Source organism: Rhipicephalus microplus, chromosome 10, assembly GCF_043290135.1.
Source record: "Rhipicephalus microplus isolate Deutch F79 chromosome 10, USDA_Rmic, whole genome shotgun sequence".
Classification (NCBI taxonomy): Eukaryota; Metazoa; Arthropoda; class Arachnida; order Ixodida; family Ixodidae; genus Rhipicephalus; species Rhipicephalus microplus.
The window spans coordinates 99,452,637-99,471,131 of NC_134709.1; the positions used below are offsets into that span (position 1 = coordinate 99,452,637).

Consider the following 18,495-nt stretch of genomic DNA (forward strand, 5'->3'; position numbering starts at 1 on the left):
TGGAGTACGGTATATTGGAATACGCTGCGCGACAACACGGTTTGCATTTCTGTCTCTCACTCCCGGGTCCTTCTGGTAACGTGGCCAGTGATATAGGCTGCGCAAGCAGTGTGTCGGCGTCTTTATCGGCATGTTCATTTTTCTGGAGAATCTGGAGACCAAGGCCCTAAATTAGGTTATCTAAAGTTGAATCTACGTATCGGCAACTGAATCGCATTTGTGAACAGAGGCGTGTGAGGTGACTGCTCCCCTCATCCATTGAAATGCGTAAAGCTATGATAACCATAAAGAAACATGAGGAATTGTGCAGAGGAGATAAAAGAAATAAAAGGAGCTGAACTTGAAAGTTTATTGATATTGGAACTAGGATATATATTTTACGATGGTTCATGGCGGGTCATTTGCTTATAAAAAGCCATCGTAGCATGCACGACAAGTGTTGGTGTTCACAAAGAACTTTGAAAACAATAAACAACAAATGCCCTATAATAATGTCTAACAGTTATCTCTTTATTACGCTTTAGCAATTTTGAAAGTTCCGCACACGTTTTTCTGTAGGAGGCACACGTGAGAGCATATCATCTACGTTTCGATTCGAATTATAGGTAGTCTTTCGAAGATGTTTTCTGAAGTTGGCTCCTAATATCCAATCAGGTGCCTCGTCAAGCAGGTTGCTGTAACACACACGTGATGCTACAATTCCATGTTGTCTTATCTGGGCTTCTTCGTAGCATAAGCCACCGTCTGCTGAAAAAAAGGCGGTATTCATTGCAAGATGTTTATCACGTGACTCATTATTATTAGCAAACGAACCTGCAATATTTCCAAGAATCTTCACGGTGCAAGGGCAAAGGAAAATGTACGTTTTGTAGTTACCCCCACTTCATCACAAATGTTTCTGTACCAGAACGTCTTACAAAGTGCATTTATTACCTGTAAAGATGCAACTTGCCGTCTGTTATTCAAGTACGTCAAATTGACTTTCCTATTGTGCCGTAGCAATACCATAAACCATTGGCTGATTGGCTATTTTTCTCATGTCTTTCACGTGAATTTAACTTCCCGTTATATATATATATATATATATATATATATATATATATATATATATATATATATATATATGAATGAGATATAACAGGCAGTAATGCCAAGGAACGTACAGGGGAAGTTATTAAAATCAATGGAATGTAAATAAGAAGAAAGAAAAGTGGATGAAAAAATTACCAACTGTGAGCAGGAATCGAACCTACGACCTTCGAATTACGCGTTCGATGCTCTAACCACTGAGCTATCACAGCGGCCCTCCCTCCATCCACTTTTTTGGGTTTATCTGTGAATTTAGAAGTAGGAGCGACAGTCAGCGCCATCTATAAGCCAAACAACGAGTGTGAAAACACTCTTATGCGCATGTTTGGCGTCACGTAGCACGTGAACTTAATATGAGCGGGCAGCTGATTAATTGTCCCTCTTATACAACCTAAACACACCAAGTCTGCCAGTACGAGACCCTCGTTCAATGAAATAAGGGAAAGAAGTGTATACCTAAGGGCTCGTTTTTCCGTGTTTTTAACACAATATTAATGAGATATAACAGACAGTAATGCCAAGGAACGTACAGGGGAAGTTATTAAAATCAATGGAATGTAAATAAGAAGAAAGAAAAGTGGATGAAAAAATTACCAACTGTGAGCAGGAATCGAACCTACGACCTTCGAATTACGCGTTCGATGCTCTAACCACTGAGCTATCACAGCGGCCCTCCCTCCATCCACTTTTTTGGGTTTATCTGTGAATTTAGAAGTAGGAGCGACAGTCAGCGCCATCTATAAGCCAAACAACGAGTGTGAAAACACTCTTATGCGCATGTTTGGCGTCACGTAGCACGTGAACTTAATATGAGCGGGCAGCTGATTAATTGTCCCTCTTATACAACCTAAACACACCAAGTCTGCCAGTACGAGACCCTCGTTCAATGAAATAAGGGAAAGAAGTGTATACCTAAGGGCTCGTTTTTCCGTGTTTTTAACACAATATTAATGAGATATAACAGACAGTAATGCCAAGGAACGTACAGGGGAAGTTATTAAAATCAATGGAATGTAAATAAGAAGAAAGAAAAGTGGATGAAAAAATTACCAACTGTGAGCAGGAATCGAACCTACGACCTTCGACCTTCGACCTTCGACGCGTAATTCGAATGTCGTAGGTTCGATTCCTGCTCACAGTTGGTAATTTTTTCATCCACTTTTCTTTCTTCTTATTTACATTCCATTGATTTTAATAACTTCCCCTGTACGTTCCTTGGCATTACTGTCTGTTATATCTCATTAATATTGTGTTAAAAACACGGAAAAACGAGCCCTTAGGTATACACTTCTTTCCCTTATTTCATTGAACGAGGGTCTCGTACTGGCAGACTTGGTGTGTTTAGGTTGTATAAGAGGGACAATTAATCAGCTGCCCGCTCTTATTAAGTTCACGTGCTACGTGACGCCAAACATGCGTATAAGAGTGTTTTCACACTCGTTGTTTGGCTTATAGATGGCGCTGACGGTCGCTCCTACTTCTAAATTCACAGATAAACCCAAAAAAGTGGATGGAGGGAGGGCCGCTGTGATAGCTCAGTGGTTAGAGCATCGAACGCGTAATTCGAAGGTCGTAGGTTCGATTCCTGCTCACAGTTGGTAATTTTTTCATCCACTTTTCTTTCTTCTTATTTACATTCCATTGATTTTAATAACTTCCCCTGTACGTTCCTTGGCATTACTGTCTGTTATATCTCATTAATATTGTGTTAAAAACACGGAAAAACGAGCCCTTAGGTATACACTTCTTTCCCTTATTTTTCATTGAACGAGGGTCTCGCACTGGCAGACTTGGTGTGTTTAGGTTGTATAAGAGGGACAATTAATCAGCTGCCCGCTCATATTAAGTTCACGTGCTACGTGACGCCAAACATGCGCATAAGAGTGTTTTCACACTCGTTGTTTGGCTTATAGATGGCGCTGACTGTCGCTCCTACTTCTAAATTCACAGATAAACCCAAAAAAGTGGATGGAGGGAGGGCCGCTGTGATAGCTCAGTGGTTAGAGCATCGAACGCGTAATTCGAAGGTCGTAGGTTCGATTCCTGCTCACAGTTGGTAATTTTTTCATCCACTTTTCTTTCTTCTTATTTACATTCCATTGATTTTAATAACTTCCCCTGTACGTTCCTTGGCATTACTGTCTGTTATATCTCATTCATATTGTGTTAAAAACACGGAAAAACGAGCCCTTAGGTATACACTTGTTTCCCTTATATATATATATATATATATATATATATATATATATATATATATATATATATATATAACGTGGTAGAGCATCGAACGCGTCATTCGAAGGTCGCAGGTTCGGATTCTGCCCACGGCAATGATCTTTTCACCCACTTTTCTGCATATTTACATTACAGTTTGGTCTAATATCTTCCCCTATAGTTCCCTGGGCATTATTGTCTGTTAGATCTCATTATTATCGTGTAAAAACACGCAAAAACGAGCCCTCAGGTGAACACTTGTTCCCTTATTCATTAACGAGGGTCTCGTACTGGCAGACTCAGTGCCTTTAGGTTCTATACGAGGGACTATTGGTCAGCTGCCCACTCGTAACAAGTTAACGTGCTACGTGACGCCAAACAGGCTCAAAAAGAGTGTTCCACACTCGCCGCTATGGCTACCGGTGGCGCTGACTTACACTCCCACGTTTGATTCACATATAAACCCTATAAAGTGGCTGGGGGGATAACTGTCGTGGTAGCTGAGTGGTAGAGCATCGAACGCGTCACTCGAAGGTCGCAGGTTCGGATCCTGCCCACGGTAAGTTATCTTTTCACCCAATTTTCTGCATATTTACATTACAATTTGGTCTAATATCTTCCCCTATACTTCCCTTGGCATTATTGTCTGTTAGATCTTATTATTATTGTGTAAAAACACGCAAAAACGAGCCCTTAGGTAAACACTTGTTTCCATATATATATATATATATATATATATATATATATATATATATATATATATATATAGAAACCCTTCCGATATCCCTTCCGATATCGGTTTAACAATCACAAGATCACAAGGCTCATATCTCTTCACTTCCTCACCTTCCAATATCAAAGCATGCTAACGCAATGGGCCACTCATTTGAACACATTAGAGCCACGATTCTGGAGTCTGGCTTCCGAACGCATCATGACAGGGAAGTGCGCGAATCATTTCTCATCTTTAAGTTCAATACAATCGCAGGTGGTTTAAATGAGAGTACGAGGAAACTCAGCGTCTTGCACCAGTGACCGCTGTAGATGTTATTGCTTGTACCAGCTGTAATCCTTGTGCTGCACGTGTCGTGACTTGTTATTTGATTGCTTATAAGTAGGATGTGATACGGGGGCCCCCATATAGATTTCATGTCTCATTGTTGTACTTGTTTTTATGATGTTTGCACTCACGTGATTATTGCAAGCGAAACGTATGCGCTTATATGCTGTTGTACCACTGTTACATCTGTTATTCTGACGAAGGCCGGTCCCACGGCCGAAACGTAAAGAAACCTTTCCGTTTTTCGACGTGTGTCTTCTTTTTATTTTATTCATATATATATATATATATATATATATATATATATATATATATATATATATATATATATATATATATATATATATATATATATATATATATATATATATACATGGCACAACGGGAGCGTTTGTTCGGCAGGGCTCCTCTCTTCGTCAATGGATAAGTCATACTAACATAGACGTTCAAACTGCGTTCCTGCCACGTCCCTCTCGCCTTGAAGGATGTTTTCGAGAGTGAAGGAGAACTAAGAACAAACAAAAAAAGCAAAGAAAAAAGAAAAAAAGAAGAAACAAAACACTGTGAACGCTGAGCACGAAACCAGATTGTGCACGTCCAAATGTCGGTGTAAGTCCACATCCGTTTCTCATCCTGTGCTGGCCAGTTCTCGACGTGTGTCGGGCCACCCAAGATTGTCGCTGCGGTGGCGGGAGGGGCCCGCAACGGCGTGCGTAAGAAAAGATTTCCCCCTTAATGGGTCAGTCGGCTCTTTACCTTTTCATCTTCGCCCGTTCCCCCTCAATGGCTATCAAGTGGTAGGTAAGCGTAAACACTTTGTATGTGCACGCGAGGTAAAAAATATATAAGAAAAAGAAAAATAGGAAGGACAGTGTACACGTACGAGTCAGTGATAAAAAACAAGCATATGGTCTCCAGCTATGAATCTTCGTCACAATTTCCTACTGGCTTACTTCTCGGAGTCAGGAGAGTCTTCCGTGGTCCTCGTTGATGCCGGCTACTAATGTTTTAAATTTGAAAATAAAAAAAAATATGCCTCACGCTGTTCGCGCCCATTGAGAAACCAGACTGTAAAAGACTTACGCTAATATTTTCAAAACTGTGGTTTGGCAAGCGCAGATGTCTGGATAAAGGTATCTTCAGCAGAGAAGCGGCGTGGTACCGGTGATAATTGAACCTCAGCCGAAATGGCGTGTCTGTTTGGCCGATATATTCTTGTCTTTCAGATGTTGCAATGTGGCATGTATTTTATGTTACTGGAGTCACAATTAAGGCTTTCAGTTATGCACAATTTGAAATCCGAGAAGTTCGCTTTTGATTCACGTGTTGTCACCATCTGTGGGCATACCTTGCATCGAGCTTTTCCGCAGGGATGGCACCCTGATTGAATTTTGGAGGGGTTTGTTTTTGCTCTGACAAGAATGTCCTTCAGGTTTTTATCCCTGCCGTACACCACGTGAGGTGGCTTCACGAAAATTGAAGTTAGTCGCTTGCTTTGCCTGATTATGTTGAAATGGCGGGAAAGTATGTTGTTGATTCGTGGCACTGATGAGGAGTAAGTTAGTACAAGGTTCGTTTGGGAAGTCGTTTTAGATACTCTGCTTGGTCCCTTAATTATATCATTCCGGTTCACATTGCGAGCACGTAGTATGGCATCGTCAATAATGTCTTCGAGATAGTTTTGTTTAAATAAGGAATGCTTTAGGTGTTCTGCGTGTCTGTCAAATTACTGCATACCGGTAGGCCTGAGAATATGGAATACCCGTTTTGCAATGCTTTGGATGGCTGCTTCTGAAATGAAGGTGCATTTGACGGTCTGTAGGCTTTTTGCAAAGGTTTGTTGAAAAGCGGTCATTTTTGACCGTAACAGTCACGTTCAAAAAGTTAATGCTAGTTTTGGAAATTTTGTTCGTGAATTTAGTTGACGGGTGGCACTTGTTAAAATCCTCTATGAAGCGGAGATTTCCTTCATCGTGGTTTCATATCATAGAAATATCGTCTAAGTATCTGCTGTAGTAGGAAGGTTTCAAGGTGTGTCCCTCAGTGAATGGGATTTCAAGGGAAGCCACAAACATGCTCGCAAAGTTTGGGGTCATTTTTGTGCCCATTTCAGTGCCACTGACCAGAAGGATTGATTGATTTGTGGGGTTTAACGTCCCAAAACCAGGATATGATTATGAGAGACGCCGTAGTGGAGGGCTCCAGAAATTTTGACCACCTGGGGTTCTTTAACGTGCACCCAAATCTGAGCACACGGGCCTACAACATTTCCGCCTCCATCAGAAATGCAGCCGCCGCAGCCGGGATTCGAACCCGCGCCCTGCGGGTCAGCAGCCGAGTACCTTAGCCACTAGACCACCGCGGCGGGGCCACTGACCAGAAGGAAGTGCTTGCCATTGAACTCAAAATGGTTATAATTTAGTACAAGTTCAAGAACTGTAAACAGTACCTCGCCAATTACGCCAGTTGATGAGTCAGATTTCACATATTCAGGAACTATAGCCGTTATTCCGTCATGGTGGGGTTTATTAGTGTACAGTGAGCAGACGTCCATGGTCACCAGAAAACTACCGCCTGGGATGTTGAGACTTGAAGTTTCGCAGATGAAGTGGTTTGTATCCTTTAGGTAATAGGGAAAATTTGGGGGGATGTCTTTTATTAAGGAATTGATGAATTCCGATATATTTTCTGTTGATGTGCTGTTACTGGATATTATCGGACGCCCCATATTGCCTGGCTTGTGTATTTTGGGGAGCAAATAGAATTGATCGGGAACAAAATGGGCCGGTAACATTGCTTTTAACATTTTGCCGGTAATTTTCTCGTCCCAATGGAGATTATTTAGGGTTCCTTTTATCTCACTTTCAAATTCGGGAGTCGTAACCGTTGCAAGCTCTTTTTAGAACTTTGTGTCTGATAGTTGTCGTTCCCCTTCCTTTAAGTAGTCCGACGTGTTTAGAATTACTATGCAGCCCCCTTTACCAGCCGGTTTGATGGTAATTTCAGCGTTTTTTCGTAGTTCATTGTGTGCCCTTCGTTCTGAATTCGATAGGTTGTTTCGAGATGGCCGTTTTTTTTTCATACGCTCTGATGATATCTTTTTAAACTGCTGATATATACATATAGAGGTGTTTGTCCCGCTGCTCACATGGACACCATGATTTGTCACCACCAATCACTCTATTCTCGTCCGTACAGTCCTTCCGATCATGAAAGTATTCACGGAGGCGGAGATCACACGCAAAGTCATCGAGGTCTTCTTACAGTTCAAATTTATTGAATCTACTTGATGATGGACAAAAGGTTAAGCCTCTCGACAAAAGTTGCAGCTGAGTGAGTGTAAGCGTTGTGTTGGACAGATTGAGAACATTTTTCTCATAAGTTTTTGGCTGCTCTTGGCTATCACGTGGCACGGGAGTGTCAGCGTCATATTCGAGAGTAAGGCTGTTTTGATTAGTATTACACTGTAGTTTCGAGTTCCCATTTTTCTCCTCAAAGTTAGGTTGTAGTACGGGTGGTCCCTTGCGTTTTTTTAGGGTCTCATTCCTATTTTCCTATTGCAGAGCAGGGGAGCTTCTGCAGTCCCGATAGAATTTTCTATCTTTTACTATTGAAATTTCGCCTCTCTTTTTTAGTTCATATCTTTGCAGTTCTCTTGCCTCATGCTCTCCAAGATTAAATACTAATTTCTGCGCGACCTCCACGACACTGTATTCGGCAGCTTTACTCTCACTATGGTCCACAATGACCCGAGTCGGTTGCAAGGACGCTTCTGGTAATATTTTCCCCCACTTACCCCTTCCTGCTTCACTTAGTGTAGACATTGAGAGGTTGCAGGCTAGGCGGAGGCCTTTAGATGCAATTTGGTGGGATAGATTTTTGGTTAGTTAACGCGATTGCTTTCTTGAAATCAAGCCTGCCTAAGGCAAGTTCGCCAACAAGTCTCAAGCACCGGCGTGGCTCAGTGGTAAAATACTGGACTGTCATCGAGCGGACCCGGCTGGGTTCGAGCCGCACTGTCATTGGTGCTAGGTCTCCTTTTTTTAATTTCGCGCGATGTGGTTACGGACACCGGCGGTGGCGGCAGCAGCGGCAGCGACGGACAACTGCGGCGCTAAGCGAGACCCGAGTTGTGATCTCATAACAGGTTTCGCTGTAAAATATAACTTTATTACTAACGAAACAAGTAGAAAGGGAACCAGTAAATGAAATATAAGAAACAGTCAAGCTAGCAATGCGTTAAATCTGCTGGGCCCGGTGACTCATAAACTAAAAAAAAGGCAGTATATCCACGGAGCGAATGATGGAGAGTGGGGCGAAGCATTCGCCCGTCCATTCGTTCTTGCTTCCGTCCGTCCATGCATCCGTCTGTGTGACCGTCCATGCGTCCATCCGCCCGTCCATGCGTACGTCTGTTCGTGCGTCCGTCCCTGCGTTCGTCCATGCATCCACCCCTGCGTCCGTTCAAGCGTCCATCCATGCATCTCTCTGTGTGTCCGTTCGTCCATCTATTCAACACTCCAAGTACCACCAACTCGCATCTTTTTATCATATATTCCCCATTAGGTAGCCTACATGAACGGCCGTTTTAGGGTGGAGACATCTTAATAAGTGCCTTCAAGAAACTCAGCCAAAACCCGCGGGCAACGGGGCACGCTGTTGCCAGCTTCCACCAAATTCAGCATAGTTTTCTGTGCGCCGCCATTTTGCAGCCAGCCGCCGCTCACTTACAACGTTCTATCGGCACGTCAACATCGTGTCGACCACTCATCTGGCATCTGACTGCAGATGCATTTGCGACAAACAGCTAGAATTCAATTCAGCGTGACTATTCAGCATTATTGTAGGGAGGCGACCGAGCATGTATACCTACGTACGGCGTCGGTGCCCAGCCCTTGTAACAACACACAACACCTGGGCTTTTGACAGCGGCGGTTCTCAGGGTCGTGTAAGCGACCCAGTTCTCAAAGTGAGCGCACGAAGAAATTCGCAGCCCACACACAAACACTTGCGACATAATACTGAGGTTACGCTGACACGAACGCAAGCGTGGCAACAGCTCAGGCTAGCGAGCGCGTCTCCGTACGAACGCGCGGGCGCGTCCCGTTTGTGGGCTTCCCACTCGCAATGCGTGGACGCAGCAACGACAACTTCGGTTATCTACTCATTCGCGAACACCGCGAGGTAGGTAGGTAGGTAATCAACTTTATTGGTTCACGAAGGAATCATTTGAGGGGGGGTGTGGTTGGGGAAGTGGAATCAGGATGACGACGAGCCCTCGGGCCGCTCTAGGTGGCTGGACACTGCTGTGCTTCGGCGACCCTTCTGGCCCAGCTCACTGTCCGGAGCTGTAAACCCGGTTGCGAGCTGCGCAGAGCAGCCTCCCATCGCTCCTGGTGTTCTGACCCTTGCCACGGAGGCTTGGGTTTGTTTGGACAATTCATAAATATGTGCTGGAAGTCGGCTCTGGTGCTAGGACATAAGTTGCAATGAGGCGAGGTTTCACCATGTGTAAAAAGAGAGAGAAGAAAAGGAGTCGTTACTGTGGCCGTTTAAAGTCTGCGCCACAAAGCCTGGTCACTTCTGGAGAGAGATTTATGTGGCGGGGGATACGTTAGGCGGGAATTTCGGTAAAATAGCGTGATATCATGATAGCTGAGGAGTCGATTCCTGGCACTTCGAAGCGAAGGCAGGTCGCTGTGAGCCCGGTTGGCGAGTGCTCGGGCTTGGGTGTGAGCGGCCGTGTTGCCTGGGTGTCCACAGTGCGCAGGGACCCAGAGGAGGGTGATGAGGCGATCAGGCGGAAGAGATGATTCAAGAATTTTAGCAGCCAGAGAATGAATTCGGAAAGTGGCGAAATTACGAATTGCAGTTTTTGAATCAGAAAAAATATACTCAGCGGAGGAGTGAACAATGGCTAAAGCAATTGCCGCCTCCTCTGCTTCCAGGGATTCTGTCGAATTTGGAAGGGACGCACTAGCGACCAGTTTTTGAAATCCATCTACGACGGCTACCGTGAAAGCTCGATGATCTACATATTCGGCCGCGTCTACATAGACTGCGGGAGAATTAGGAGGGAAGCGCTTCTGAAGGGACTTGGCTCGAGCTTCCCGTCGCGCCCGATTATGTTCTGGGTGAGTATTTTTGGGGAGTGGCGGAATTAATATGTTGCTGCTAACAGTGACGGGAACTGCGTGCGTGGCCGTGGTGTGACCAGGAACGTTGATTCCAAGTCGGTGCAGGAGTACCTGTCCTGTTTCTGAGAGTGATAGTCTTTGATATTGGCTGAAAAGATGCGCCTCTACAAGCTCTCCCAGAGTGTTGTGCACCCCAAGTTGAAGTAGTTTATCTGTGGCTGTTGATTTAGGGAGATGGAGCGCAGTTTTATAGGCATTACGAATGAGTCCGTTAAGTTGCTCGGTCTCCGTAAGTGAGAGATAGAGGTAGGGGATAGAATAGGTAATTCTGCATAGGCAAAAGGCCTGTATGAGGCGGCGTGTGTTTGCTTCCCTCATGCCGCGATGACGATTGGATATGCGCTTAATGAGGGAAGCTGTATTTTGAACTGAGGAGCGGATTAACTTTATTGTGTCAGCGTTCGAGCCATTTTCGGAAATATTAGGCCTAAAATATTCATTTTATTTACCCTGAGAATAGGGGTGTCATCAAGCATGACTTGAATGTGACATGTGTCTTGCTTTTTAAAGTCAATTACTAGGAGTTCCGATTTAGCCGCCGAGCAGGTGAGCCCAATATTGTTGGCGTGTTTAACAACAATGTCAGCGGCCAACTGAAGCTTCGATTTGATTTCGCCATGGTTGCCAGTATTGACCCAGATGGTGATGTCATCCGCGTACAAGGAGTGATTGATAGAAGAAAGTTTGGCAAGCTCCCGCGCTAGCGGTATGAGAGTAACGTTAAAAAGGAACGGGGACAAAACCAATCCCTGGGGCGTTCCCTTGCTACCTAGCATGAAGGGATCGGTTTTGAAAGTGCCCAACTGTAGGCAGACGGACCTATTGCTGAGAAATGCAGAGACATACCTGTGTGTGCGAGAGCCTACGTTTAGTTCACTAAGAGATTGTAAAATCGAGGAGTGAGAAACATTATCAAAAGCTTTAGTCGGGTCCAATGCAAGGATGGCTCTGGTGATGTGTGGAAAAGTAGGATTTAGCACGTCCTCCTTAAGCTGCAGCATGACATCCTGAGGGGAGAGTCCCGCTCGGAAGCCGTACATGGTGGAGGGAAACAGTTTTTCTTGTTCCGTGTAGCGATTAAGACGATTGAGAATTACATGCTCCATGAGTTTTCCAGTACATGAGGTAAGAGAGATGGGTCTCAAATTATTAAGGTCTAACGGCTTATTATGTTTGGGTATGAAAGTCACCTTAGCTGACTTCCATTCCTGGGGCAGCGTGCCCTGCTCCCAATGTTGATTCATGTAATCGGTAAGAGCTGCCACTGACTTGGAGTCTAAATTTCGGAGTGTTTTGTTAGTAATTCCATCTAGTCCTGGAGCAGATGTGGTGCGAAGTTTGCTTAGGGCAGCCCAAACTTCCGCCTCTGCAATTGGTGCATCCAAGTCTGCATTGGGAGCTCCATTGTAGGAAGGTAACGATTCTCGCCTTGGGCCAGGGAAATACGTTGTTTTAAGAGCAGTTTCAACGTCTTGCCCTTGTTTTTCTACTTCAAACAAGAGTTTCGTAATTCGCTTATTACTTTCACATCGCGAGGAGCATGGATCTAACATATGGCGGAGCAGGGACCAAGAGTTCTTCATATGTAGAGTACCGTCGAGCCGGTTACATGTTTGGTTCCATTGCTGCGATGAAAGTTCGGCCGTGTGTTCAGTTACAAGCTGGAGTGTTTGTGACATTTTGCGTTTTAGTTTACGATTATATTTTTGCTTGAGCCATCGTTTCTCCAAGCTCTGATAGGCCTCCCATAGGTGGAGTAGCCTGCTGTCTACTGGATCACGGATATGTGCTGCGGGGGCTACTTTTTCGCTAAGAGCTACATCCTGTTTAAGCTGAGACGCCCAGTCTTTGTAGTCTTGAATTTCTTTTTTCGGGTTTCGGTCTCAGATTTCGCGAAATTTATCCCAGTCAACAATATGTTTTAAATGAAACTGTGGATGAAAATTGGCATGGGGCAGTGTAGTTGTTAGGATGTAATGATCACTGCCGAGGTTGACCCCACTGTGTGTCCAGTTAACTTGTCGCACAGTTTTAGTGAAAGTAAGGTCAGGGGTGGTATCTCTGCTCACACTGTTGCCAATTCGTGTTGGTAGCATGCAGTCAGTGACTAGAGTGCACCTGTTTCGCTGAATGTATTGAAGAAGGCTGGTGCCCTTCCGAGTGTTTCTCCTGTAACCCCAATCTACGTGCGGGGCATTAATGTCACCTGTTACAACTATGGGAGCAGAGTTTGCTATTTGAATGGCCTTATCAATTGCTTCAAAAACAGCAGTGAGGCCATCTCTAGGATGGGAATAAATATTCAAAATAAAATATGTGCCTTGTCCTGTACGACGTGGGACAAGTTCAAGAAGAAGGCAGTCACTGTAAAGATCGGAAAGATCATGCGCTATAAACGAGATATTTCTCTTTATATATGTGGTAGCCCATGGGGAGCTAGGATGCGAATGTACAGCCTGATAGCCGAGGAGTTTGCAAGCTTTTAAAGGCTCCTGTACGGAGATGACATCAGGGGCCCGTGTCGACCGCTGTGTATAAAGTGAGAGGTTGTCTCTTTTGTTTCTTAATCCACGACAATTCCATTGCCATATGCAGAGTGGAGAGGGTGAAGATGAGGCAAGGGTGCAGGAGGGGGTTATGGCTGCGAACGCGCTGGAGAGGGTTGAGATTGTGGGAGAGATTCAAGCCGATCAACTAACACGTCTAGAATACTCTCGATCTTATTGAAGCGTTCAGCAATTTGCGTAAAGCCTAAATCAACCTTTTGTTTGAGTTCGCGGTGTTCTTTCCGAATTTTTTGACTGGTGCTTTTAAAATCGTCCTCCGATGACTCGGGTTGCTCTGTCCTTTTCTTTTTTGCTGGCTGTGGAGAGGAATCTATAATGTCGGTCCCTGATTTTGCTGCCATATCAGGCTCTATGACAGAGGGGGAGATAGATAGGGGTGGAGAAGACGCGGGTGGGGCAGCTGTAAGTATACTTAGACGTTCCAGCACCAGAGCCAACTGTTGCTTTAACTCTTGATTCTCTCGCATTAGACGTTCGATAGTCTCCTGAGTTTTAGAATTTTCTTTTGCGTCAGAGAGCACACAACTGGAGCAGGAGGCTTGCTTTGCCCAGCTCACCTTTTCGGGTTTGGTGCTGAAGTCGCGGCTTTGTGATGCACTTCGTCCAGGGATTTTGCCTTTGCTGCCACGGTTTCGTCCAGGACTCCTGCTTATGCTGCTACGGTTTCGTCCAGGACTCTTGCTTCTGCTGCTACAATTTCTATCGTCGATGCTTGGAAAAGCCTCCTTCTCGAGCTGGAACTCGGGCTGTTCCTGCTGGTGCTCTTGTTGCGGCCTTTGTCGTGGCCGAGAGAGACGGCTGAAGCCACGCTGAAAGCGTTGCTTGCATGCCCTGTCACCCGTCTTGTGAGCGTCCCCACAGATGACGCACTGCGGGGTGCAGGGATAGTCCTCCGGGTGTTTCTGTGCGCAGCTTGAGCACGTGAGGCGATTTGGCAAAGGACATACATCTCGTCGGTTGCCGACTTGTCTGCAGTTTAGGCACGCTTCCACCTTCGGTCGAAAGTTGAAAACGGCGTAGAGGATGCCAAACATTTTGACTGACGGAGGAAGCTCCTCAGCCATGAAGTGAATGAGCACTGAGCGTGAGGTACGCCCCATGTCTCTTGCTTGGACTATTGGTAGAAGGGGATTCGCCCGACGTAATTCTTGAAGCAAGTCCTGAGGTGACTCACCATTCCAAGCGCGGTAGATAATCCCTGCCCGTGCCCCGTCTGGGGGAGCTATGTACGCGTGAAATCCCAGTTTTTTACCACGTAGCGTGAGTTCTCGTATTTTTGCATAGTTGGCAACTCGGTCGGCGCAAGATGTGGACACGGTGAAAATATTTTTGGCCAGATTGGTGCACACAAGATCTTCGTCGGCAACCACAGAGTGCAGTCCGCTTTTGGCGTTTACAACCGCTCGTAACTCTACGTCGTTGTATTGGGCCAGATCTACGCCCGCACTCGGACGAAAGAGAATCTTGAAGTCATCGACTGGCAACCGTGGCAGTCGTTTTAAGCGAGGACGCGCCACAGCTGTGCTGTCGAGCTTTGAGGAAACGCTGGGCGGTGATTCCGTTTTGCGTGCTGGCGTTTCGGCAGCTGGCGCCGCTTTACTTGACTGCGTTCCTTCAGTTTCTTTTGACTGTTGTCGAGGTGAGCATTGTCGGGCATTCAGCACTACACTCCATTTTTCTGGGTTGAATTCTGTGGCAGGTAAATCCGTGCCACTCACCATGTATGCCATTGCGTTGCCGAAAAACTTGTGCACGCGCGTCGAAGCGCGAGCCCGACGCCGGTGCCGGTGGCGTTAAGGCTAACGAGGTGGCGTTCCCCCGCTCAGCAAGAGTTGATGTTTGCAAAGCTCCTCAAGAACAAATAGGTTTGAGGCACTCACCAGCAGCGTCGGCAACTTGCTGAAGTTCAAGAGAGACCACTGTTGGCACCAAAAAAGCAGTCTTGGTTCGACAAAAACTTCGTAGAATACGGAGCCCATGCGAGGCACGTCAGCCTTGCCTGGCCCCCTAGCGGACTCTCAACACCGCGAAACACATATACGTGTGCCGCAGGAAAAAACTGTGAACGAAATGCGCAGTACTCACAGAGCAAATACGAGACGCACTGGTGGGCTCCCAGCCGTCTCGCTTCACTTGAGCCAGCCATAGTTGTCGTCGGCCAGGGCTCCCTCGGAAGCGGAACATTGACACCCCCTTTCTGTTGTGGTTAGTGCAGAGCGGTACGCAGCATCCAGGCATTCTAAGGCTTCACCGGCAGCGTTTAACACGCTACCGCAACGTTCGACGCCGTATTATTGAGAACTAAACGCAACCGGGCGTAGACGCAGTGCGGGCACCAAGATGGGGCGACAGCGCGGCGTTGCTGTCTGGCAACATTGTGTTTTGGCGGGTGGCGGTGCGTTGGCGGCATGTAGTGGGTCAAAGGCTGACATCACCCTAAAAACGGCCGTTCATGTAGGCTCTCTATTCCCCATATAGAAGCACCGCCATACAGCGAACATTCCAAGGACTAAACGAGAGGTGGCACACGCACACTTTCTTACGGCTTGCGCTTCGTATGTATACTTGCCACCTTTAACCACCTCGAGTTCATTCATGGTATATAGTAGTTCATTGTATTCATGGCACTGCGGCCCAACGCTCGCTAAACCTTTTTAAAACTAAAGAGGTTACTTCCAGCGAGTATAACGTAGAAACCCTTTCTTGTCAGATAGTGCTCAAGGTACATACCAATGGCTGCTGATGGGGATTGCAGCGTGCGCGTTAAGTAAAAGCCGAATGCTCCCGTCTCTCATCTCCCTATATCAGCCATTGGCATGTACATTGAGCACTATTTTTTATTGTTCAACTACGCACAGAAGAAATCTCTCACCAGCACCACCTTGGAGGTCAAAATGTTATACTGGTTACACACTACAACAGCTACGAGGGACGAACGGGTGCCGTTATAAGGAGTTTAGCCCCTCAAAGGTTTCGTTGTTTGTTCAGGCAAAAGATCATGGTCACTGGTTGCGGTGACATTTGACTAGATTTTAGTGGTGGCCTCGTTGGCACTGACACATTGAGTCATTGGTGGTGCTGGCACTTGTGGGGTGGACGAGCTCTGATATAGCTGACGGAGGAGGCCTAAACGCGATTAGGTCGGCACCGTCCCTAACTACGCACGTTGTGTGGATGCTCGCAGCAGGCCCTCGGTCTCGATATGGAGTAAACAACCGGTGACTGGTGTCTACTCGCGTTCGGGATTGTGCATTCTGTTATCCACGGAAGTGCCACTGCCCTAATCAACGGCTTGGGTGGTGGAAATGCCTCGCACTCATGATCGCCCATATCCAAGGACTCGCCGAGACAGACGCTGTCGGGCACTTCGTGTTCGAGTCCGAAACCAGATGGCATGGACCCCGACTCGAGCGTCTCTTCTTCCAAGCTATCCGAGTCGCATTGCAAGAATGGGTGAGGATAAAAGGTTGTGCATTGAAATTTGAAATAAAAATTGGTTTCCCCAATAGGGCGAATTATTTTAACGTGATAGCAGGATAGCAGCGTGCCTAAGCGTTAATTATTTAAAAGTACTGTTGTCGCAGTTTTCGAGACATTTTGATTTCCAATACACTCCATTACACTTATCTGACAGAAATTTTTACAGGCGATGTCTTTTCAATGTTTGCGTCTACATAAAGCACGTGTGAGACGCGAGCGCTAAGCGTCGTGCCTATTGATTCGAGCTTGTGGACTACACCCACTTCCACTTCCGCAATCGAAAATTCACAAAATGAAGCAAAACAAAACGTTTATTGCGCGTTATAATCATGCGAGAGACGAGACAGAACGGGGAAGGTGAATGCATGGCAAAACAGGGCATAGAAATTTACAACTGATACTTATCATATATGGATCATTCGAGAGTAGATGTCCTATCATGTAACGTGAATAACCGTCCTGTCAGGTGAATCACCAACTGTATATCTTCAGAGCCTATTTGGAGCCCTTGGGAATGCAAATACAGACATAAGATAGAAGTCGAGACACCGCAAACGCCGCTCTGAAAAATCTTAAAGCTCCAGAAAAAAAGGCGAAGCGATGTATTTTATGCCTAGATTCTTCGCTCGACTTAAATAATAAAAACGGCGGTGGCGTGGTCTCTCTCAGAAATTTGGCAGCGGCACAAATAGCGTGAGCAAAAAAAGGGCGGCAGCGTACAGCTCTACTTGGAGTGTCTTTAGGGCCATTAGAGAATGGAGAGCCAATAGAGAATGAAATGCCCTATCGCCCAATGTTGTTAACAATTGGAAAACCGATGTATTTTAGCACGCTTTGTGAGTGTGTTTGCTTTGTATATTTTTGCATGTACCCCCTTGCTGTAATTAATGCCCAATGGAGCGATGCAGATATGCAATAAATAACAATAAAAATAAATAGAAAGCATGTGACATCAACAAGAAACAAGCAAGGAAAAAGAACACAGAAAAGTAAGAAAAGAGAGAATCAGCTGTAGAATTTACGCATGTGTGTTCATCGTAAACATATCAGTATTTTCAGAAATTGCTGAAAGCGTACATCAGGGTTCGCCGCAGGCATGCACGGATAACATATTTCTCTTAATTGTTCCACAGCTAAAGGTAACGAGGAAATGCGTCTATTCCAAAGACATGGTTAACAGGCCCAGTGAACACACATCGGCATTATAAAAAAGGAAAAACATTTTTCAGCGCTTGGAGTTTTATTACGCTGTCTTCACTGTTCAGACGATAACAAACCTAAGCAAGCCAGTTTAGACTGGCTAAAGGAACTGCTGGGGTATGTTTTTTTAACACCAATGCTCCAAACTGGAGGTCACGTTTCTCATATTAAAATACAAAATGTACGCCACAAAAGCCCACTTAGATAACCGATCCAAAATTTTCAGAACAGGGTCCTACGGCCAAAATGCGATGAATAATTAAAGGTACGTACCGCTGCACATTGCAACACCAGCTGTTCTTATTTGCCCAGTCGTGTCCTCCGTTTTGGTCCTCGCCGTGTACGACGTGATGTATTCATTCGAGGATCCCCTTTAACAGCATTATGTCTTACAAGACCTTTTGCAGCGCTCGCACCCGTCAATCCAAAAACCATTGCGGAAGAGGATCCAGTTCCTTCTCTTTTAGGGAGGAAAAGTGTAAATGCTGCGACGAAGGCAAAAATGGCGAAGCAAGTAGACTTCTTCATCATGAACGAACTTGAATGTTTAATGCTGAATGATCATTCATAAACTTAAATGTCCACAGCCCCGACACGTTTATACTGATGAACTTTCTGTAGACCTAAAGAGTCCCAGAATTGATTTTTTTTCTGCAGTTTCATCCAAACCATTGTGAATTCACTGCCG

General features: G+C 45.5%; 1 long non-coding RNA gene and 4 other non-coding genes across 5 annotated transcripts; 2 read left to right on the top strand and 3 right to left on the bottom strand.

The window, feature by feature from the left end:
- Window positions 1-486: 486 nt before the first annotated feature.
- Window positions 487-18,479, bottom strand: LOC142774827 (uncharacterized). The gene is made up of 2 exons (XR_012886574.1): window positions 18,081-18,479; window positions 487-744 (listed from the first exon to the last, which is right to left on the bottom strand). It is a non-coding gene; the product is annotated as an uncharacterized LOC142774827 (long non-coding RNA).
- TRNAT-CGU (transfer RNA threonine (anticodon CGU)) lies at window positions 1,229-1,301 on the bottom strand. The gene has a single exon. It is a non-coding gene; the product is annotated as a tRNA-Thr (tRNA).
- TRNAT-CGU (transfer RNA threonine (anticodon CGU)) lies at window positions 1,685-1,757 on the bottom strand. The gene has a single exon. It is a non-coding gene; the product is annotated as a tRNA-Thr (tRNA).
- TRNAT-CGU (transfer RNA threonine (anticodon CGU)) lies at window positions 2,614-2,686 on the top strand. The gene has a single exon. It is a non-coding gene; the product is annotated as a tRNA-Thr (tRNA).
- Window positions 3,072-3,144, top strand: TRNAT-CGU (transfer RNA threonine (anticodon CGU)). Its single transcript has one exon. It is a non-coding gene; the product is annotated as a tRNA-Thr (tRNA).
- Window positions 18,480-18,495: the final 16 nt, after the last annotated feature.